Below are 24,113 nucleotides of genomic sequence, written 5' to 3'. Positions count from 1 at the left end.
GGTAGATGTATTTGCTGGTTTATATCTGTGTTAGGGTGAAGCTGTGACCTCTGTCACAGAGGCTGGGTTGGCCCCGTATCCCTGAGGGTGGGGTGGCCCAGGAGACTGTATCCTCCCATCCCAAGAGGGCCCATCAGGTGGTCACTCTTGAAATAGTCATTTATGTAGAGAAATTAAAGGTCAAAGGCAGCCAGCAGGTGGCAGGTTGAGTCCACACTCCTGCTATCAGGAAGTTGGTTGAGACCCTTCATTTATCTCTGCTACTTCGGCCCCTGCCTCTACTGCAGCAGAGATCCTGAGCCTCAGGCTCCGGGGGACAACACTCAGGGTCCCCCTGGCCCAGCAAAGGGATTAGTTCAAAGTTGACATAAACGCATGGTCCTTAAACCCAGTAAAGTGACCAGTTGTCATGGGAGAGACTCCTAACCCTGATGGTGCTGCTTGGAGGCTCTGGAGGGAAAATGTGTAAATACCAGGGTAGAGAGGCACCCCCTCCCGTGAAGTATATCTAGTGACAAAGAAAAGAAAACAGGGATGGTCAAGAATAAGGAACTAATAGATAAAATACTGAAACAAAAGGGCAGCCCGGGGATCCCTGTGTGGCGCAGCAGTTTGGCGCCTGCCTTTGGCCCAGGGCGCGATCCTGGAGACCCGGGATCGAATCCCACGTCGGGCTCCCGGTGCATGGAGCCTGCTTCTCCCTCTGCCTATGTCTCTGCCTCTCTCTCTTTCTCTCTCTGTGACTATCATAAATAAATAAAAATTTAAAAAAAAAAAAAAAGGGCAGCCCGGGTGGCTCAGCAGTTTGGTGCCACCTGCAGCCCAGGGCCTGATCCTGGAGACCTTGCATAGAGTCCCACGTCGGCCTCCCTGCATGGAGCCTGCTTCTGCCTCTGCCTGTGTCTCTGCCTCTGTGTGTCTCATGAATAAAAAAATAAAATCTTTAAAAAAATAAAATAAAGTACTGAAACAAAAGACCAGTTCGACAAATTGGAAATCCAGAAAACACTCAGTTTCCATTTGGCCCCAAGGAGAGGAGGGTGTTTGGAAACTTTATTTACATGACATAGCAGATAAAGGCACACTGCTTGGTTTTTAGCCTCTGCAAGGTAAAATTCTGGATTAATTTTGCTCTCTGATGTAATGCACTAATTCAGAAACCTTCAGTTAATCAGTACTTGGTCTCTGGGTGCCTGGGTGGCTCATTTGGTTAAGCAGCTGCCTTTGGCTCAGGTCATGATCCTGCCTAGGACCGATCCCTCCCCACCCACCCTTGTCAAGCTCTCTGCTTAGCTGGGAGTCTGCTTCTTCCTCTCCCTCTGCCCCTCCCCTGCTTGTGGGCTCTCTTTCTCTCAAATAAATGAAATCTTAAAAAGAGTGAAAGAGAGAGAAGTTTATTGAATACACTGCAAGGGAGCAGTGGGCAGGACAGCAGAGTCTGTCCACCTCAAGGCAATGGTGAGTGGTCACAGATATAGGGTAGTTGTAATTGGTCAGTTAGGGCCCATTGCTATTTCAAGGTGGGTCACTGAATAGGCCTATTTCATTTAGCTCCATGGTCACTGGGGGCAGTTTCCTTTGCTTAAGTTTCCACTGCTCAAGCCTGTTGCCTGAAAGCGGCCTCTATGATCCTGTCTAAACCCCCATGGTCATAGCACCCACTGTCCTATAATAACTCTTAGTGAGCTGGGAAGCTCTGAACAAATGATTTGTAAACTAAAATTAAAGAAAGCCGTTGCCACTTACAAATGATTTTGGAAAAATGGGACCCCATGAACCTTATCCTTCAAATAAAGTGGCTAATATGGTCCAGTGGAAATTGCACTGGCCCTTGAAAGGTTGAAACCATATACAAGGCCTATTTGGTGAAGGATGGATTATTACTGGTATCTCTCCTTTGAGCAGCCGAATTTGGCCTGTTCTTAGATCTGGAAGGAACAGATGAGACCTCCCAGTGGATTATCACCACCACCCTGTAGCTGTGGCTGTGGCTGTACCCAACAGACCTCTATGCCTAGTCCCTAGCTCTATGGAAATTACCAACACCCTCGGATCAGCAACAGGCAGCTATCACCCCATCGTGGATTCAGCATGGTCTGTTCTGTTCAGTGCCTGTCTCAATAGCCTTCACTTTGAAGGGACATGATACACCTTTACTGGGTTATCCTCATGGATCTTCAACAGCTTTGCCCTCCCACAGTCATTGCAGGCACGATTGGAACTGCATCCCAGCTCTCCAAGAAAACAGGTGCCACATTACATTCGTGACATCGTCCTCTGACAATATTCAGGACACACAGTTACTGAGAAGAGATGACAAAAAGCTATGAGACCTTGCCACATGTGTAATTGAGGCTCTGACAATTTGTTATATTTCTGGAAATGACTTGCTAATCTGAGGCACCCTGCTCCTTCCAGGATGCCATGAAGAAATACCTGACGTTCTCACCAGCACCTACAACATCTACTGATTTATTTTGCTATTTCTTGTTTATAATTTTTTTTAGGGGAAAGCACGAATGCCCCCACTACCACAAATTATATAGTCTAGTTTCCCACATTTGAGGAAATCATGGGGGCCAGCACATCCGGAGTGCAATGAATCAGCCTTGCCCTGGGAAAACCACCTTCATAATCCTGGTGTCTCCCCTCCCAGGTTTACAATTTTTTTTTTTTAACCCATTTATGTTGTTACTTGCAAATGGGCCCAGCATGACTCAACACTCTTACCACAAAATGCTGGAGATTTTTCAAACTGCCAAGCAACTGGCACCCAGGGTAGCACCCACAGAGACTCTTCTACGGAGGCTTCACTTACTTCCTCGCTAGTCTCCTGGAGTCATCCAAGATGGTCTTAAGAGATCCATTGTCTTCTGGTGTAAAAATATGCCCTTAGGCCCTTTACTATAAGTCATTAACAGAGTAATACCTCCACTAAGCAAGAGCTATTTACTTTGTGGATAGCTCCCTGTGACCACCTATCCCACCTTCCTTTTTGCCTTGGGCCCTGGAAACTGGACCTTAGAGGCTCAGATCACTACCCAGACTCTCCCTGAAACGTGATGGAGCCAAACCTTGGACCTCTGGGATAGCCATCTGCAGGAGGGAGTGCCCTGCCCTTCTGCAAACTCTTGTCTGACACCAAGGTGCTGGAGGAGGTCTCCTCTTTCCCAGACTTCTGGGCTTCCTGGGTAGCTCCTTAGGAGTACCTCAGTGAAAAACAATGGGACTTAGTGGAAGCGGAGGTGGGTGGGGGGTTGGAGTGACTGGGTGATGAGCACTGAGGGGGGCACTTGGCGGGATGAACACTGGGTGTTATGCTATATGTTGGCAAATTGAACTCCAATAAAAAAAAATTTAAAAAGAAAAAAAAAAAAAAGAAAAGGAAGTGCCCGCCCTATCTGCATAGCACATACCCTATTCCAGGCACTTCCCGAGTACTAGTGCGTTTAAGTGGAGCACAAGCCCCCCCCCCCCAAAAAAAAAAGAAAAACAAAAACAAAAACAATGGGAGTTCATAGCCTTTGAGACAATATCACCACATTCGTACATGATGGAGCTCAGGCCCACCTGTTGCTTTTCATTTTTTTTTTAAAGATTTTATTTATTTATTCTTGAGAGACACAGAGAGAGAGAGAGAGGCAGAGACACAGGCAGAGGCAGAAGGAGGCTCCACACAGGGAGCCCAACACGGGACTCGATCCTGGGTCTCCAGGATCAGGCCCTGGGCTGAAGGCAATACTAAACCGCCAAGCCATCCCGGGCTGCCCTTTCATTTCTTAATTAGGATATCCCTGATGGGGCAGACCAAGTGGCTCGGCGGTTTAGCACCACCTTCAGCCCAGGGTGTGATCCTGGAGACCTGGGATCGAGTCCCACATTGGGCTCCCTGCATGGAGCCTGCTTCTCCCTCTGCCTGTGTCTCTGCCTCTGTGTGTGTGTGTGTGTGTGTGTGTGTGTGTGTGTGTCTCATGAATAAATAAAATCTTTATAAAAAAAAAGGATATCTCTGATGAAGGACTGGACCCAGGGGTCATCACACTTGGCCACACATTAAGATGTTATCTTAGTATGTACTAACGATGGATAGTTGGAACAGGCAGGCAGGGACAGGATGCCCCAACCCCTCAAGAGGAAATCACCTTTTTAAAAAAAGATTTGATTTATTTATTCATGAGAGACAGAGAGAGAGAGAGAGAGAGAGAGAGAGAGAGAGAGAGAGAGGCAGAGACATAAGCAGAGGGAGGAGAAGCTCCATGCAAGGAGCCCGATGCAGGACTCAACCCTAGAACTCCGGTATCATGCCCTGAGCCAAAGGCAGACATTCCACTACTGAGCCACCCAGGCAACCCAACCTTTTTTTTTTCTTTTTTTCTTTAAGACCTTATTTATTTACTTGACACAGAGAAAGAGAGAACAAAAGCAAGGGGAGTGGCAGGCAGAGGGAGAGGGAGAAGCAGGATCCCTACTGAGTAGGGAGCCCCAACACAGGGCTCAATCCCAGGGTCCTGAGATCATGACCTGAGCCAAAGGCAGATGCTTAACTAACTGAGCCACCCAGGCAACCCCAACTTCATTTCTTTTTAAAGAGCAGTTAGGTCTTCAGAAAACTTGATCAGAAAGTGCAGAGACTTCCCACATAACCCCTCTGCCTGGACACCATCTATTACATATATATAAAATTTTTAATTTTTATTTTTTAAGTAAGTTCTACATCCAACATGGGGCTTAAACTCATGACCCCAAGATCAAGAGTCATATCCTCTACTGACTGAGCCAGCCAGGCACCCTCATTTATCCTATATATCTTGTGTTACTATGGTACATTTGCTACTCTGAAGAGCTAACTTTGAGGTATGAAAGAAAGTGCATAGTTTGCATTTGGGTTGACTCTATGTAACACTATCTCTGGGCTTTGGATAATGTAAAATGGCATGTCTCCATCATTTCTGTATCACAGAATACTTTCACTGTCCTACAAATCTCTTGTGCTCCACTAGTCATTCATTCATCCCTCCTGCCTGTCCCCAAATCCCTGGCAACCAAAGATCTTTTTGGTGTCTTATATTTTTAGCTTCCCCACAGTGCCAGCTTGGAATCATATAGTATGTAGCCTTCTCATATTGGCTTTTTTAACTTAGCAATAATTTTCAGGTTATTCCATGTCTTTGTGGCTTGATAACCTAATTTCTTTTCATTACTGAACAATATTTCATCCTATAAATGAACCAGTGATGGTTTATCCCTTTGCCTATTAAAAGATATCTTGGATTCTCTCCTTTTTTCCCCACCATCATGGTGTGGGCAGTTGACTATTCTTCACCCATGTCTTCTCACAAGACTTTCAGGATCAATTGATTCCTGGCCAAGAAACAAAAGCAGAATCTTCTATTCCCCAGAGGATTCAGATAAAGCCTAGTAATAAAATGAGGCACAACTCCAAAAGGAGGCACTGGAGAAGAACCCAGCTGGGTCTGTAAGAGAACTCATGTAAGATGGCACACATATTTATGCAACATGGAAGTCACGTGCTCATACCACTCTGTAAACATCCTTACTACTGGAACAGTAGACATATTTTGTTGGGGGAAATGATTTTTCTCTGTTCTATGTTTCTGTAGCAGTAGATTGGTTCAGTAATAAACATGTGAGACCTTTCTTTTGAAAAAAAAATATATATATTGGTTACATCTAAGTATAAAAAATAAAAAATACAAAAAATATCTGAACTTTTACAAAGGTATAATACTGATTTAAAATGTATAATGATTAAATGGAGAATACTGCAAGTTGCCATGAAAATTCAACTGGACATGTCCCCATAGGAAATAAGAAACATAATATTTCTTAGCATACAAAGGCATGGAAAACATAATATTTCTAAGAAAAAAGTATGGAAATATTCATTAGGGAAAAGCATGCACATACTTTTAATCACATAGAATCCAACTTAATTGAAAACATACTGGAGGAATTATACATGAGTAACACATTATGAGGAAGGTATCAATTTTCACAGGGAAGGACTAGGTCACAACAGTCACTACACAGTGCAGAAGAAGAAACACCCACATAGTTCTTTCGGACTGCACCATGTAGCTCTCATAGTGGAATCAGAAACACACAGTCACCAGGGGTATTAACAGAACAAGGTGTTTACTATATAAATTAGACCTTATCTAAATACAATCTAGAGAAAGGAGTAGTGCTTAGACCCTCAATCACGACTGTATAAATCTGTTTCCTGGTGGATGCATGACTTGCAGGAAATCCAAACTGTGCTAGATCTTCAAAGCTGAACTGTGGAAACAACTGTAGATCCCAATGCTCGGGTCAAATGGAAGTCTAGCAGGCAATGGTTGGTTTGGAGTATATGCTTGATTGACAGCACAAAGAATAAGTCTCCCTCTGCCTATGTCTCTACCTCTTCTGTGTGTCTCTCATGAATAAATAAAATCTTTAAAAAAAAGAAAAAAATTAAAAAATTAAAAAAAATTAAAAATAAATGGAAAATATCTTTTAAAAAGTATGTGGTAACTGTTATGAAACCAGGTTCTTCAAGCCAATGAAATGTAGTGTTTTATTAAGAAAGAAAATTGGAATTTATATATATATGTAAATATAAAAATGTAAAATCTTTTTTAAAATTTGCAATAAATGAAAGCTTTCCTACCGTGTTTACATTCATAGGGTCTCTGTCCAGTGAGCATCCTTTCATGCATTTGAATGGATTGACAATGGCTGAAGGGCAGTCACCCAGGCTGCCCTGATAAAAAATTTTCAATGAAAGTATTCTAAGAATCTGCAAATTTGAAGCTGGACTGATTTGTTTTATTTGCTTATTTTAAAATATCATGAACTAAAAAAAAAAAATATCATGAACTCTCTAGATTCTTTCCTGGACCTTGCTTTCTCATGTAAGTAGGACTCACCTCAGATTTGTCCCAGTATTTTCATCCTGACCTTCATTGTCATTTTTCTTCTAAAACGAACAATAGCCTTCTTCAGCATAAATTATAAAAATCTGTGGGATGCCTGGGTGGCTCAGCGATTGAGCGTCTACCTTTGGCTCAGGGTGTGATACCGGAGTCCTGGGATCGAGTCCCACATTGGGCTCCCTGCCAGAAGCCTGCTTCTCCCTCTGCCTATGTCTCTGTATCTCTCGTGAATAAATAAACAAAATCTTTAAAAAAATAAATTATAAAAATTTGTTTATTTTTATAAAATAAAAAGCAGAAGCAGAGGGAGAGAGAAAATCATAAGCAGGCTCCATGCCCAGCACAGAGAAGAAGCAGAGGGAGAGAGAAAATCATAAGCAGGCTCCATGCCCAGCACAGAGCCTGAGGCAGGTATCAATCTTACAACCCTGAGATCATGACCTGGGCCAAAATCTCATATAAATTATAATAAATATAATAATTAAATATATTTAATATTTAATATCTAATTACTAAATTATAACTTAATAAATCATAAAAATTATTTAAAATTATTAGATTCTAAGTCCATGAATAGCTATGATCATATGCCTTGTTTATTTGCCAACATATTCCCTTTCCACATTTCACTTCTGGAATAGCATAGATGAGCAACTCACACTGGTTCTTGAATGGACTCATAAGCAAGTAGGAATGCCATCACCCCTACCTATTTTTTTTAAAGATTTATTTATTCATTTATGATAGACATAGAGAGAGAAAGAGAGAGGCAGAGACACAGGCAGAGGGAGAAGCAGGCTCCATGCTAGGAGCCTGACGTGGGACTCGATCCCGGGACTCCAGGATTGCGCCCTGGGCCAAAGGCAGGCACTAAACTGCTGAGCCACCCAGGGATCCCCCACCCCTACCTATTTTTTTAAAAAGATTTAATTTTTTTATTCATGAGAGACAGAGAGAGAGAGAGAGAGAGGCAGAGACATAAGCAGAGAGAGAAGCAGACTCCATGCAGGGAGCCCGATGTGGGATTCCCTGGGACTCCAGGATCACGCCTTGAGCCAAAGGCAAGCACTCAACCACTGAGCCACCCAGGCATCCCCACCCTTACCTATTGAGGCCAGGTTCCTGAAGTTTTCCTGCATCACATCTCTGTAGTTTCTTCTGGGACAAATTCAGAAGAGCCTACTCCTGCTACATTTTTATTTGATCCCTTCAAGTCTTCATTGGTCTTTACTGTCAGGTACAGAACTTGGAGAAATGATATTCCAATAAAATTGATATTTCCATTTTAAGCACATCAAAACCTTGTAAGAAAGCCTTCAATCTCCTCCTTTATTTTTTTTAGAGATTCCACTTATTTATCCACGAGAGATAGACAGAGAGAGGAAGAGAGAGAGGCAAAGACACAGGCAGAGGGACAAGCAGGCTCCATACAGGGAGTCCAACGTGGGACTCGATCGCAGGCCTCCAGGATCAGGCCCTGCACCGAAGGCAGTGCTAAACCGCTGAGCCACCCGGGCTGCCCTCAATCTCCTCCTTTAATACCACCATATCATAAAGCACTTAATGAAGCACAGTACCACATATGATTTAAGTTTTTTAAAATTATTTTATTTATGTATTTGAGAGAGAGTGCAAGAGAGAGGATGAGTGGCAGAAGAGCAGAGGGAGAAGCAGGCTCCCTGCTGAACAGCGCGTCCCCCTTGGGGCTGGATCCCAGGACCTGGGGATCATGAGCTGAAGGCAGGCGCTTAACCAACTGAGCCATGCAGGCGCCCCCTGATTGGAGTTTAATGAATAAAAGCACAGTGAAGAGCTGGAAGCTTTTTCTTCTAGTCCCATTCTCAAACATGAGAAACCAGGAGGCCTGTGGAAATCTAACTTGTAACAAGGTCCAGCTGGCCAGATTGTCCCGAAGTCCTCCAGGTCATTAGTAGTCAGATCCAACTAGCTAAATGAACACATTCCTCCACATTGTGGAGGAGTAAATTATAATTTGTTCATGTAATATTATCATGCTGTTTTACCTTCTTTTCCCTGTTTCATTTCACGAGGCTAGGGAGTTATTCAGAGTTAGAGCTCAGACATGAGGAAGAACACCATCATAACAACCTAGACATCTACAATACCCCTATACTCGTGAGCCTCAGGGTATAATGAGATAAGACTGGGATAAGATCACAGAAATGGTCTTTCAAGCAGGTTCATAACACTGTAACCTGGGTCTTGATGACCTTGCTGAACAAGTAAAGAATTGGAATTTGCAAGGGCATTCACTGAAATTCACAGTCCTTTGATGCTGAATTTGCACATGATTACAAAACACAAAGATTTCAACAGTGCTTTTCTCAAAAAAATATAAAATCCCCTTATTGTAATTTTAGCAACAGCTGATACTTGTACTTGACCACCCCTCTATAGAGGCTGTCCTCCCAGCCACTCTCATTTTGAGAGCTCCCATGTGGAGCACAGCAGCAGAACAACCATCCCAAGCATAGGAATCCCTCAGAGGCATAATTCCCTTAAATGCTGGTTCCTGCAAGAAAGCAATAGCCCATGGATGTTCTATGGCAGGGAACAGAGAAAAGGCTCCCACTCAGCAATTTTGATGCTAGAGCTGATGTATTCAGTAGAGCAAAAGCAAAATAGTAATTCTTCTCTTGTTGTGAGTTCAAAGGACTTTTTTTAAATTTTTATTTATTTATGACAGTCACAGAGAGAGAGAGAGAGAGAGGCAGAGACACAGGCAGAGGGAGAAGCAGGCTCCATGCACCGGGAGCCCGATGTGGGATTCGATCCCGGGTCTCCAGGATCGCGCCCCAGGCCAGACAGGCGCCAAACCACTGCGCCACCCAGGGATCCCCTCTTGCTGTGAGTTCAAAGAGTAAAGTCAGCTGCCTGGGTCCGCCCCAATTACTCTTTCTACAACTCTGTAGCATCCACCGTAACAAAGTTCTACACCTTACTATGCCGATAGAAGTCAACATCAGGAGGTCCTTAGAAATGCTTCCTCACAAAACTTGTATGTCCCTGGTATCTGGGAACTGGGATTTGGGGAGTGACCCAACACCTCAGAGATAGGAGTGCCTTGAAATATTTATGAAAACTCTTTGGGAGATACCAAACTCCTGTTTTCTCCTTTAGGGTCAGTAGCTTTGTTACATGTTGGGCACACGGTTCCAGTGAGCCCACAGGATCAGCCCCCAGAAAAAATTCTGAGCCCTAAGTCTCTACTGAGCTCTCTGGTAGACAACAATTCCCAGGTGTGCTCACAATTTCTTACTTGGAGAACAGAGCCCATCCTGTGTTAGATAACATTTGGGATCTTGTTCCTGGTTTCTTCCACACCAAATTTGATTCAGTACTAAACAAAACTAATAAAGGCTATTTAATGACATGCATGAGAAAAAATAGAAATATTGTTATTGGAAAATGTCAATCAAACAGAATCAAATAAGTGAAAAGACTGCATGTAGTCTAAGAATTAAGTGTCACCCAGATGTCATCTCTTGCAAATGGTATCTTTGTAAAATTCCATAAATCCCCAAAAAGAGTCTTTAGGTTTTCCTCCAGACCTAATATGAGGAATGAATTCTGAGAAGTGGACAAAGTCTTCAGAAGAACAAGGTGGTGGTCTACCTAACATACACCAAGGATTGTTAACCTATGGTATTCCAGATAATACAGCAGAGGGAAAAACCGACCAAGGTAAAGGAAGTGTCTTCCATGGACTGGCATTAAATACGGAAATTTAGTCAAGGACAGAGCAGGCATTTTAGGGCAATGGCACATACCATGAACACCTTAACACATGGGGCAGAGACAAAATGATATCTATTTGGAAAAATGTGTTATATTACCTTCTATTCTATGGGAAATACCCAATCCATTGTAGATTTAAATATGAAAGATAAAACAAAGACACTTGTAGAAGTCACTGGTAAAAGTTTGATACAAGAATAGAGAAAGCATTGTCTTGTAAGAAAAAAATATGCTATAAGACCAGAGACTGACAAATACAAAACATTAAAATTAAGATAGCTAAAAGATGGGCCACTGGGGTGGCTCAATGGTTGAGCGCCTGCCTTTGGCTCAGGTCGTGATCCCAGGGTCCTGGGATCGAGTCCTGCACTGGGCTCCCCATAGGGAGCCTGCTTCTCCCTCTGCCTGTGTCTCTGCCTCTCTCCCTCTGTGTCTCATGAATAAATTTTAAAAAATCTTTTTTTAGGGGATCCCTGGGTGGCTCAGCAGTTTGGCACCTGTCTTTGGCCCAGAGCATGATCCTGGAGTCCCCGGATCGAGTCCCACATTGGGCTCCCGGCATGGAGCCTGCTTCTCCCTCTTCCTGTGTCTCTGCCTCTCTCTCTCTCTGTCTATCATAAAATAAAATTTAAAAATCTTTGAAAAAAAAATCAAGAATTGGATGCTTAACCAACTGAGCCAGCCAGGTGGCCCTAAGAATTTTCTTTAATGTTTTATCAATGTAGATTTGCTCTGGTTAGTGTCAGTTGACTCTGATAACCGCAACCCCTCAGGATGTGATACCAATCATCTTTCAACATATGGCCCAGTGACACATATCTCAAGGGTCTCATGACTAATGCTTCACTAGAAAGAATAACCTTATCTTAACAATAGCTACCCTCCAAAGTGCTAGCGACCCTGCTTTCGGCATACAAAAATTCCTTAGAGACTTATGTTACCCCTAAACCCCACTACCTAAGAAGTGTGTAATCAGTTACTCCTCACAATCCCTCAGCAGCTCTTTCTGCCCATGGGTCCTGTCCCTGTGCTTTCAGAAATGCATCTTTTTGCACCAAAAACATCTCAAGAATTCATTCTTGCCCGTTTGCTCAGCAGCCCCTACATCAGTGTTCCAGAATTTTTTTGTGCATTTGTACTTAGAGATTCATACAAGGATGAGTCAAAACATCTGGAGGACTTATCAATAGAACAATAAAGCAAAAAGGATTGCAAAATTAGCAACAGGTTACCCATTCTATGACTGTTATGGTCAATGCATGCGCAGGTGAACCCCCACCCGAGATTTGGTTCAGATGTCTCCACTGACAACACACACATGTCTAGAGGGTATGAAAGTGTTTTTGCCTCTATAATCCAAGTGTACAGAGAAGGAAGGGCAGGCCTCTTAAGCAGGGAGATCAAGGAAAGGAGACTGGCCTGGGTTTTTTCCTGGAGCTTGGGGGTGGGCTACGGTGAGAGTTGGGGCATAGGGGCAGGACAGTGGATTGAATCATTTGCCAAAACCAAAGGAAGGACCATCAGGGCTGTCTTATCCCCTTGTACAGATGAGAGGCACAGGGGAAGAAAGAGAGATGAGGGTTTAAAGCTGTCAGCAGTCAAACATCAATAAAAGAAGGAGTCAGACACTTCTAGTCTCTGGTTGGGCATGTAAGGAGCTTGGCAGCTGGCTTCCAGTCCTCAGAAAACAAGAGCCAAGAAACGTGAAATCAACAACTTTTCCAACACAGGGTAAAGCACTGTCTCCAAAATTAGAAAGAAAGGCCAAAGAGTAGCCATTTTAAAATATGTCCAAAATTTTCTGGCCTCAACACAATCTATTTCACAAGACTGTAACTGACTGGGATTTTCCCAGAGCCTAAATGACCTGGGAGGAAGAGATTAGCCATACTGAGTCTGTCCTAGCCTTAGTCTTCTCTCAAAGGTGAAACACTTCAGAGGATGACAAGGTTTCCCACCGCCCCCCACCCCAGACACCAAGTAAGTAGTGTCTGTCCCAGTGCCACTTCTCCAACTCTGTGTCACCAAATGGGTGTCCCACAGTTCAATTCAATTCTAACACTACCACCCAGAGTTCACGTCAGACTCCACAAGCGAAGAGCTCAGTCCCACATACTGGTCCCACCTGAGATGCCAGCCACAGACGGGGAGCCAGCCAGGCTGCTGACATTTCTGCTCAGCCATCTACATAGATTCCCTCCATGTGCCATCACAGCTGGTAACTTACTGAAACAATTCTAAAAACTCAGCAAAGCCCTTTACTGAACTATACTGCATACTGTTTGCTCTACGGGATACAACTCAGAAACAGACAAAGGTAGAAAGTAAGGTGGTCATATGGGTGAGGGGAGTGGAAGTGTGTGTGTGTGTGTGGGGGGGTGATGTGGAGCATGCCACCCTGCCAGCACCTGCATGTGTCTGCCAACCTAGAAATTCTCATGAATCCTGTCTTTCAGGGTTTTCATGGGGATTCACTAGCCATTGGTGATTTTTTTTTTTTAAAGAGATGTTGGAATCTTTTTTTTTTTTTTAAGAGATGCTGGAATCTTTTTTTTTTTTTTATGATAATCACAGAGAGAGAGAGAGAGAGAGAGGCAGAGACACAGGCAGAGGGAGAAGCAGGCTCCATGCACCGGGAGCCCGATATGGGATTCGATCCCGGGTCTCCAGGATCGCGCCCTGGGCCAAAGGCAGGCGCCAAACCACTGAGCCACCCAGGGATCCCACCATTGGTGATTAACTCAATCTCTCTAGTTCCTGTCCTCTTTCCAGAGGCTGGGAGCTGGGCCTGAACATTCCAAGCTTGTAGTTAAGGTTTGGTATTTCCAGTGTCCAACCTCGTCCTAAAGCTATCTAAAAGCCAGCCAACACTTGCCATCAGAGAGATACAAATCAAAATCACAATTAGATATCACTTTACAGCAGTAAGAATGGCTAAAATTAACAAGACAGGAAACAAGTGTTGGTGAGGATGGGGAGAGAAAGGGGAACTCTTTTGCCCTTTTGGGGGGAATGCAAGCTGGTGTAGCCACTGTGGAAAATAGTGTGGAGGTTCCTCAAGAAATTAAAAAATAGGGCAGCCCCGGTGGCACAGCGGCTTAGCACCGCCTGCAGCCCGGGGTGTGATCCTGGAGACCCGGGATTGAGTCCCATGTCGGGCTCCCTGCCTGGAGCCTGCTTCTCTCTCTGCCTGTGTCTCTGCCTCTCTTTCGCTCTCTCTGAATAAATAAATAAATAAATCTTTTAAAAAAAGAAGTTAAAAAATAGAGCTACCCTATAACCCAACAAATGCACTACTGAGTATTTACTCCAAAGATACATATGTAGTAAAATGATGGGACACCTGCACCCCAATTTTTATAGCGGCAATATCCATAATAGCTAAACTGTGGAAGGAGCCACGATATCCTTTGACAGATGAATGGATAAAGATGTGGTATACAATGGAATATTACTCAGCCATCAAAAATGATGAATACCTGCCATTTACATTGATGTGGATGGAACTGGTGGGTACTATGCTGAGTGAAATAAGTCAGTCAGAGAAAGACAATTATCATATGGTTTCACTCATATGTGGAATATAAGAACTAGTGAAAGGGACCATAAGCAAAGGGGGAAAACTGAGTGGTGAAAAAATTAGAGAGGAAGATAAACCATGAGAGACTCCTAATTCTGGAAAACAAATAAATGTTTGTAGAAGGGGAGGTGGGTGGGGGGGTAAGGCAACTGGGTGATGGGCATTAAGGAGGGCACATGACAAGATGAGCACTGGGTGTTATACTATATGCTGGCAAATTGAATTTAAATAAAAGCAAAACAAAACAAAAACTAGCCAATAGTTTCCTCATTAAAACAAAAAATAGGAGGGCAGCCCGGTGGCTCAGAGGTTTAGCGCTGCCTTCAGCCCAGGGTGTGATCCTGGAGACCCGGGATCAAGTCCCATGTCAGGCTCCCTGCATGGAGCCTGTTTCTCCCTCTGCCTGTGTCTCTGCCTCTCTCTCGGTCTCTGTGTCTCTCATGCATAAATAAATAAAATCTTAAAAAAAATAAAATATAAAATAAAATAAAATAAAACAAAAGATAGGGATGCCTGGGTGGCTCAGCGGTTAAGCGTCTGCCGTTGGCCCAGGGCATGATCCCAGGGTCCTGGGATTGAGTCCCGCATCAGGTTCCCTGCAGGGAGCCTGCTTCTCCCTCTGTGTCCTGCCTCTCTCTCTGTGTCTCTCATGAATAAATAAGTAGAATCTTTAAGAAAAAAAAAAAGATACTCCGTCACCCTTATCACTCATGCAATTCCAAGCACTTTAAGAGGTTTTTGCAAGGAATCGGGGACAAAGGCCAAATATCTTATTATATCTCAGAATGTCAAGCCTGCAGACATAGGCTCACTAAAAGATTGAGAGTAAACCACCGGAGTAGAGAATGCTTTCCCTCTGCCCATACCTGTCTCTATATCAAGTAGGCTCCTGTCTAATACAAGTGCGCTACTCTGGAAGAAATAGACGCTTTCCGGTAGCACAGAAATAATGCAAGCCTGTCCCCTCTCACCAATCCTAGTCAACTCTGTATTGGAAGTGTCTTAGCTAATGCATTAAGACAAGAACGTGTAAACAAACTAGCATGAACTTGCTCCTTGGTGAGTTATAGACATAGACTACACCAGGGGGAGTTGTCACATAAAGGAAACTTTATTTGCAGCAAATAAGGAGACCACGGGGAATAATTTCCAAAGTCTTGGCTCCTGAGCAGGATGAGCAGGTTCTTTTTATTTAAGGTTTAGGACAAATAGCTTTGTCATCACATGTAAAGGTGGGCATGCCTCAAATTCGCAATGGCCAACTATGGTCAGCTATATCTAGAATGCACTTGGTAGGGTCACCAGTGCAACATAAGGCACCACAGGTCACACAGCATGAACTCCCCAGCATCTAACAGTGTTTGCCACTGTCAGGCAGCAGAGCAAGTGTGCAACCCAGAATAAGACAGATCCATGGAATGGTGGTCATGTGTGGACATGGTACTCACAGCATCAACTATTTTGGCTATGTGCACAGGAGTGGTTCAGAAGTTGAGGGGTAGGGGCTCCTAGGTGGCACAGTCAGCTGAACCAACTCTTGATTTCAGAGTCCTGAGATAGAGCCATGTGTCCTTGCAGAGTCTGCTTGAGATTCTCTCTCCCTCTGCCTGCCCCACCGCCTTCTCTTTCTTTCTCAAATAAATCTTAAAAAAAAAAGGCGGGGGGGAATCCTGGGTGGCTTGGTGGTTGAGTGTCTGCCTTCTGCTCAGGTTGTGATCCGGGGTCCTGGGATCGAGTCCCACGTCAGGCTCCCCACAGGGAGCCTGCTTCTCCTCATGCCTATGTCTCTGCCTCTCTCTCTCGGTCTCTCATGAATACATAAATAAAATCTTAAAAAAAAAGAAGTTGAAAAAAAAAAAGAAGTTGAGGGATATAGCTATATAGACCCCTCCCCCAACACACACAGACACCCAGACAGTAGGAAAAAGCTTAGGACTCACATACAGAGGTCTCAGAGCAGGGTGGGCAGCTCTAAAATGGTTTCAAAGAACAGAAAGGAGCCTGGCTGGGTATGGAGTTCACTGGGATTGGGGAGTGAGGCAGGGGCAAGAAATCTGCATACAGGCAGGAGTTTTTCTGGTTGGAGTCTCCTTCCTGCTCTAGAGGAGAGACCACCCAGGCTTTCTCATCAGCTCTGGGCGGATGCAGGTTCAGGTGCAGAGGGCTGGATGAAGCTTAAGCTGTCAGCACTCAAACATCCAAAAATGTAGCTTGACTGCTCATTACAAGGACAAACACTGGTAAGAAAAATACACATTCACAATTGCTTGTTGGATATAAAGAAACCTTACTAGGAGGCTCAAGAAATGATCCAATGTGTGTATTTGGGAGTGGCCGGAATAACAGTGCTGTAGGGAGCAGGAGAGGTTCAGAGTGATTTTCTTGAGTTAGACTTTCCCATCTTACAGATTTATTTAAAATAAATATAGGGGCACATGAGTGGCTCAGTCGGTTGGAGTCAGCTCGACTCTTGGTTTCCACCAGGGTCAAGATCTTATGGGTCATGGGATCAAACCCCATGTCGGGGTCTGCTTGAAAGAGTCTCTCCCTCTGCCCCTCCCCCACTCCTGCTCATGCTCTCATTCTCTCTCAAATAAATAAGTGAATCTTTAAAAAAATAAGTGAAATACAGAAATTTATGTATATTTTACTATTTAATAGTGTTGATTTAATTTTAACTTTTGCACATAAGAAAGCATTCTAAGATCTCATTCCTTTAAACATTAATGGTTACAAAAGTGTAAACCACACAAAAGGAAAAATTTCAAAACTAATGAACAGGACATGGGGCATCACAGAACTCCTGACTTTTGCAGACTTTCTCAATGTAGTAAATTATAAATAAATTACACTGAGTGCACCTACAATGTGATGCAAGATTCAAATCCTTTGTTTAGAAAAAGGCCCCCTCAAACCAGTTACAATCTCATAAGGCATCTGTGCTGCAATTCCCCCCTACCCTCCCATATGTACTTGCATCCCCACCTTATAGGGCTCTATTGCTTCTCTTAGTACAAAGGATACTTCTCAGGTAGGTGTGAGCCGGTAGGACACCGGCAGGGGGAGGCTCCTCAGGAAGAGCCAACTGGTTTCTTTCAAATACTTCCCTTTGTAGTCTTGGGAGCCAGGGGGGCTCTTATTTCAGAGACACACTGACCTGGGGCCTCTGACCACCATTGTAATTGCTCAGGGCCACAAGAGGTATTTTAAATGACACAAACCCAGTAATGAAGAATCCAGCAAAATCACTAAACTCAGTGTCTACGGGGGAAGGAAGGAGGAAAGGAAATTAAGACATTTTTCTTGTTCAAGAAAATCCACAAGTTTTTTTTTCTGTCAAACAGTAAAATTAGTAACTATTATTTCTTTTATTTTTTTTTAATTTATGATAGTCACAGAGAGAGAGAGAGAGAGAGAGAGAGAGAGAGAGAGAGAGAGGCAGAGACACAGGCAGAGGGAGAAGCAGGCTCCATGCACAGGGAGCCCGATGTGAGATTCGATCTCGAGGCTCCAGGATCGCGCCCTGGGCCAAAGGCAGGCGCTAAACCGGTGCGCCACCCAGGGATCCCAGTAACTATTATTTCTACAGCAAGAAATTGTTTTATAAACAATTGTTTAAGTCTAAACCCTGGAATTATATTGGAAATCACTCCACCCACATCTCAAAAAGATAACAGACCTCAAAATAGTACTACAACTTGCTCAGGAGAGGAAAATTGAGAAACTACAAATGTTAATAGATGTGATGCAATACTGGAATATTTTATTTTTTCTGAAATACACTTCTTTCATCCATCTTTGGAAATATTTCATACTGTCTTTCAAGGTCTATTGGGTAAATACATTTTACATTTATTGCAATTTTTTATTGCAATTTTTTAATTCATTTTTTTAATTGGAGTTCAATTTGCCAACATATCGCATAACACCCAGTGCTCATCCCATCAAGTGCCCACCTCAGTGCCTGTCACCTAGTCACCCCCACCCCCCGCCCACCTCCCCTTCCACCACCCCTAGTTCGTTTCCCAGAGTTAGGAGTCTCTCATGTTCTGTCTCCCTTTATGATATTTCCCACTCATTTTTTCTCCTTTCCCCTTTATTCCCTTTCACTATTTTTTATATTCCCCAAATGAATGAGAACATACACTGTTTATCCTCCGATTGACTTATTTCAATCGGAGCATAATACCCTTCAGTTCCATCCAGGTCGAAGCAAATGGTGGGTATTTGTCGTTTCCAATGGCTGAGTAATATTCCATTGTATACATAGACCACATCTTCTTTATCCATTCATCTTTCGATGGGCACCGAGGCTCCTTCCACAGTTTGGCTATTGTGGACATTGCTGCTATAAACGTTGGGGTGCAGGTGTCCCGGCGTTTCACGGCATCTGTATCATTGGGGTAAATCCCCAGCATTACAATTGCTGAGTCGTAGGGCAGATCTATTCTTAACTCTTTGAGGAATCTCCACACAGTTTTCCAGAGTGGCTGCACCAGTTCACATTCCCACCAACAGTGCAAGAAGGTTCACCTTTCTCCACATCCTCTCCAACATTTGTTATTTCCTGCCTTGTTAATTTTCCCCATTCTCACTGGTGTGAGGTAGTATCTCATTGTGGTTTTGATTTGTATTTCCCTGATGGCAAGTGATGCAGAGCATTTTCTCATGTGCTTGTTGGCCACGTCTATGTCTTCCTCTGTGAGATTTCTGCTCATGTCTTTTGCCCATTTCATGATTGGATTGTTTGTTTCTTTGCTGTTGAGTTTAACAAATTATATTAAGATTTGTGTGGAATCAGAAAAGATCCCAAATAGCCAGGGGAATTTTAAAAAAGAAAACCATAGCTGGGGGCATCACAATGCCAGATTTCAGGTTGTACTACAAAGCTGTGGTCATCAAGACAGTGTGCTACTGGCACAAAAACAGACACATAGATCAATGGAGCAGAATAGAGAATCCAGAAGTGGACCCTCAACTTTATAGTCAACTAATATTTGACCAAGGAGGAAAGACCATCCACTGGAAAAAAGACAGTCTCTTCAATAAACGGTGCTGGGAAAATTGGACATCCACATGCAGAAGGATGAAACTAGACCACTCTCTTGCACCATACACAAAGATAAACTCAAAATGGAGGAAAGATCTAAATGTGAGACAAGATTCCATCAAAATCCTAGAGGGGAACACAGGCAACACCCTTTTTGAACTCGGCCACAGTAACATCTTGCAAGATACATCCACGAAGGCAAGAGAAACAAAAGCAAAAATGAACTATTGGGACTTCATCAAGTTAAGAAGCTTTTGCACAGCAAAAGAAACAGTCAACAAAACTAAAAGACAACCTACAGAATGGGAGAAGATATTTGCAAATGACGTATCAGATAAAGGGCTAGTATCCAAGATCTATAAACATTTATTGCAATTTTTTTAGTGTGTTATTAACAAGAGAAACTATTCCATAACCCAGTGTTCATGTTTCATAGCTCAGGAAACAGCGACAAACTTCAATGGACCGTAACCCAAAGAAATTCTTTAATATCCAAATTCACTTTGCACTCTGAAAGATACCAGCCTTCTTCATCTCCTCAAAATCTTTCATGGAATCATAATTTCTGTAGAAATCTGCATATGCCTTCTTTCTTGGTTCGGCCACAGCAAACTTATAGAAAGGAGCTGACAGGTTCCTGCAACCCCCAGGGATACAGCGAAGGCTCCAACAATATGAAATCGCAGACGCTTGGCCAGAAGGCCTCGCATCTGAGGTTTCGTCAAAGCACTTGAAGTCATGATAGTTTTTCTTTTTTTTTTTTTTTATAATTATTCTCCTTAACACCTATCCCAAACCCAACCTTTTATTGCAAAGTTAAGATCAATATAACGTTGTCCCTGGTGATTTATTCTTTGCCTCCTCTCATGTAAAATAACCACAAAAAATAAACTTTTTGAAATGACTTGTGAAAACGATAAACAATTAAAATACTGCGCTGTTTGAATTGCACCACGGAGGACAAACAGCTGATACTGATGCTGTGAACTGGACAGAAACTGGCGTCTGGGGACGCGGGGCGGGATCTGGAAACAAGCATTTATTGCCAGTCCCAAGAAAGGATAGGCTGGGACACAGGGTCGTGGATTTGAGACTCAGTTTCCCAAACATCTGGAACACTCAGGAGAAACCAGGTGCCCCTTGGGAGTAAGGACGGACTGGGGCCCTCGGACCACAGCACCTCCCGCGCACGAATCACGGAAACCGAGTCACGACTGTCCCCTGACGACCCTCCCCGTGGTCACCGTATGATCCGGGGAGACGCGGCCGCGCACAGGGGTCCTGGCTGCCAGCCCAGCCCCTCCGCCCGTCCTGGCACCCCCGGCCCCGCACACTCACCGCTTCCCGGCTTCTGGATCCGCGGGCGTCGTCCCTACGGAGCCCGCAGCCGGCGCATCAATCTGCGCGACTGATGCTCCAGCAGAGCCACCTGAGACCGTTATGCGCAGGTGAGATGCGATCGCTAGCAAGGCCCCCGGCGTCCACGAGGCTGCCGAGCGTCGCCACGCCCACCCGCCCCTGCTCGCCCCTGATTGGGCAGCTCGCAGGGACCCGCCCCTCTGCTCCTGAGTGACAACAGGAGGTCTGATTGCTTAGGAGAACCCGTCTCTGCGGGTGGTCGGGAACCTGTCAGCTCCTTGGACGTTTGCTTTTAGACAAAACTTGGTCCAGGCCCTAGCGGGACAGTGGCGTCATCCTGCTGGTCCTTCTTTTTTATAATATATATATATATATATATATGTTATTTATTGATGAGAGACAGAGAGACACAGAGCAGAGACACAGGCAGAGGGAGAAGCAGGCTCCATGCAGGGAGCCCAATGAGGGACTCGATCCCCAACCCCTGGATCACGCCCTAAGCCGAAGGCAGACCCTCAGCCGCTGAGCCAGCCGGGCATCCCCTGCAGGCCCTTCCAAATGTGGGGACACAGGTGTGTGCAGGGAGTTCCGGAGTCACAGTGGAGCGACGCCCTTGTTCAGGGCAGGAGGGGCGCCCAGACCAGGCTAGGCCAGGCCAGACGGGGACTAGAGACTAGAGGGTCTGAGGTCCTCCCTGGGTTTGGTTTGGGATTTGGCATGAGGCTGAGAAACTACTCATGGACTTGTGACTCTTGTTTACAGGACTATTTCCCAAAGCAGTGTTTGGCCTTGGGGTTAATGCAATTAGCTTTTATTTAGTGTGGGAGGAGGCAGGGACAGGAAGCTTACCTATGGATTAAGGAATTTATACATATTCCATTACTTAATTTTGGTTTTATCATGCATACTTAGTGTGCTCTCATGCTAGTACATAGGTGGCATGTTCAAAAAATGGTGGAACAGCCCAGACCCTGGAAGATTTTAGTATTACAGTGCACTAAAGGTAACCCTAGGGCAATTCACTGGGGCTTCTGCACGTGCTCCACTTCAGTTCTGACTCAAACTGGATGTGTGTTAGCTTTCACCCAGGACCACACGACGATATTTCCTATTTTAATGGTTTCAGTGAGTTTTTTTTTTTAACTTTTCGTGTGTGTGTGTGTGTGTGTTTCCTGAGCTGGGATCTTGCAAAAACTTCTCATGAAAACAATTTTATAGGGATCCCTGGGTGGCGCAGCGGTTTAGCGCCTGCCTTTGGCCCAGGGCACGATCCTGGAGACCCAGGATCGAGTCCCACGTCGGGCTCCCCGGTGCATGGAGCCTGCTTCTCCCTCTGCCTGTGTCTCTGCCTCTCTCTCTCATTCTGTGTGACTATCATAAATAAATACAAATTAAAAATATATATATAAAAAAAGAAAACAATTTTATATACTTCATAGAGTAAAGGTCTATATGGCACATCAGCTAAATAATTCCATGGCCTCCCAAGCACTTGGCTCTGGTGGCAAGAATGTACCCCACAGCCCAAGCTTTGGTACAGGACTCTTCAGTGACCGTTTATAAGCTACTCTTCTCTGACCAACCAGAGGTTGCAAGTTATGTTCAATAAAACAGGCGTACATTTTACACTAGGAGGAAATTTATTTTAGTTTTTGAGTATGTGCCTAGAGATTTTGAGATATAAATGTCTGTGATATCACTAAGACAACTGAATTCCTATTTTCACCATTAGTTAAAAACAATGAAAGATTAAAAAAAACCCAACTAATAAGAGGTTATAGAAATGTTAGATATACCTGAGAATTCTCTCTCTTTTAAAGATTTTGTTTATTTGACAGAGCACAAGCAGGGGGAGCAGCAGAGGGAGAGGGACAAGTAGGTTCATCGCTGAGCAGGGAGCATGAGGTGGGGCTCAATCCCAGAACCCTGGGATCATGACCTGTCTAAAGACAGACACTCAGTGGACTGAGCCACTCAGGTGCCCGCCTCTCTCTTTTAAAAAGTAAGCTCTATGACCAAGATAGGACTCCAAATCTTTTTTTTAAAATTAATTTATTTATTTATGATAGTCACACACAGAGAGAGAGAGAGAGAGGCAGAGACACAGGCAGAGGGAGAAGCAGGCTCCATGCACCAGGAGCCCAACGTGGGATTCGATTCCGGGTCTCCAGGATCGCGCCCTGGGCCAAAGGCAGGCGCTAAATCGCTGCGCCACCCAGGGATCCCAGGACTCCAAATCTTGACCAGGAGATCAAGAGTTACATGCCATACCTGCATGCTCTACTGACTCAGCCAGCCAGGTGCCCCTGAAATCTTTTTTATTTTTAATCTTTTAGTGTACTTAACACATTGGTTCAAAAACTCCTAGTGCATTTAAGCTTTACTGAGATAGAATACACATACCATAGAATGCATCCCTTTAGTGTGTACAATTCAGTAGGTTTTCAGTATATTCACAGATATGTGCAATCAGCACCACAATTTTTCAACATTTTTGTCACCTCAAAAAGCAAGTCCTGTGGTCTTCAGCTCTAACTTTCCCATCTTCCCATCTTCTCATTTTCCTCCTTCCTCCCTCATCCTTCCTTCCGCCACAGCCTTACATCACCTCTGTCACTATAGATTTCCCTCTTCTGGAATTACATATGAATGGAATCATATAATAATGTTGTCTTTGTAGTTAACTTCAGTCACTTAGCATACTTTTTCCAAGGAACATTCACGTTGTCACCTGTATGGATAATTCATTTTTATAGCCAAATAATATTCTATATGGATAAAACACATTTAGTTTACCTATGCATGCTTTAATGGACATTTGGTTTGTTTCCAACCTTTTTTTGTTTGTTTGTTTGTTTCCAACCTTTCTGCTATTATGAAGGACATTGCAATAAATTTTCATGTACAAGTTTTTGGTTGGACATATATTTTCATTTCTCCTGGATATATACCTAGAATAGAATGAATTGATGGGTCCTACAGCAATTCTAGGTTTAATTTTTGAGGAAATGTCAGACTGCTTTCCAAAGTAGTTGCACTATTTTATATTGCACCACCAGTGCATGAGGATTCAGATTTCTCTATATCCTAGACAAAACTTATCTTACTTTTTGATTCTACCTATCGTAGTGGTTACGAAGCAGTAACTCATTGTTTTTTTTTTTTCTTTAATTTCCTTGATGACAAATGATGTCTAGCATCTCTTCAGGTGTCCTCGACTGTTTGTACATCTTTGGGAAAAACATCTATTGACATTTTAAATTTGGGTGGTTTGACTTTTTATTATTGAGTTGTTTTTTTGTTTTTTTTATTTTTTTAAAATTTTTATTTATTTATGATAGTCACACAGAGAGAGGGAGAGAGAGAGAGGCAGAGACACAGGCGGAGGGAGAAGCAGGCTCCATGCACCGGGAGCCCGATGTGGGGT

General features: G+C 43.7%; 1 non-coding gene across 1 annotated transcript; it reads right to left on the bottom strand.

Annotated features, from left to right (window-relative positions):
* Positions 1 to 2,504: 2,504 nt before the first annotated feature.
* On the bottom strand, positions 2,505 to 2,664 carry LOC129522637 (U1 spliceosomal RNA). The gene has a single exon (XR_008666937.1). It is a non-coding gene; the product is annotated as a U1 spliceosomal RNA (small nuclear RNA).
* Positions 2,665 to 24,113: the final 21,449 nt, after the last annotated feature.

This window comes from Nyctereutes procyonoides, unplaced genomic scaffold (genome assembly GCF_905146905.1).
Source record: "Nyctereutes procyonoides isolate TBG_1078 unplaced genomic scaffold, NYPRO_anot_genome, whole genome shotgun sequence".
Taxonomy (NCBI): Eukaryota; Metazoa; Chordata; class Mammalia; order Carnivora; family Canidae; genus Nyctereutes; species Nyctereutes procyonoides.
This window is presented reverse-complemented; position numbering and strand designations above follow the sequence as displayed.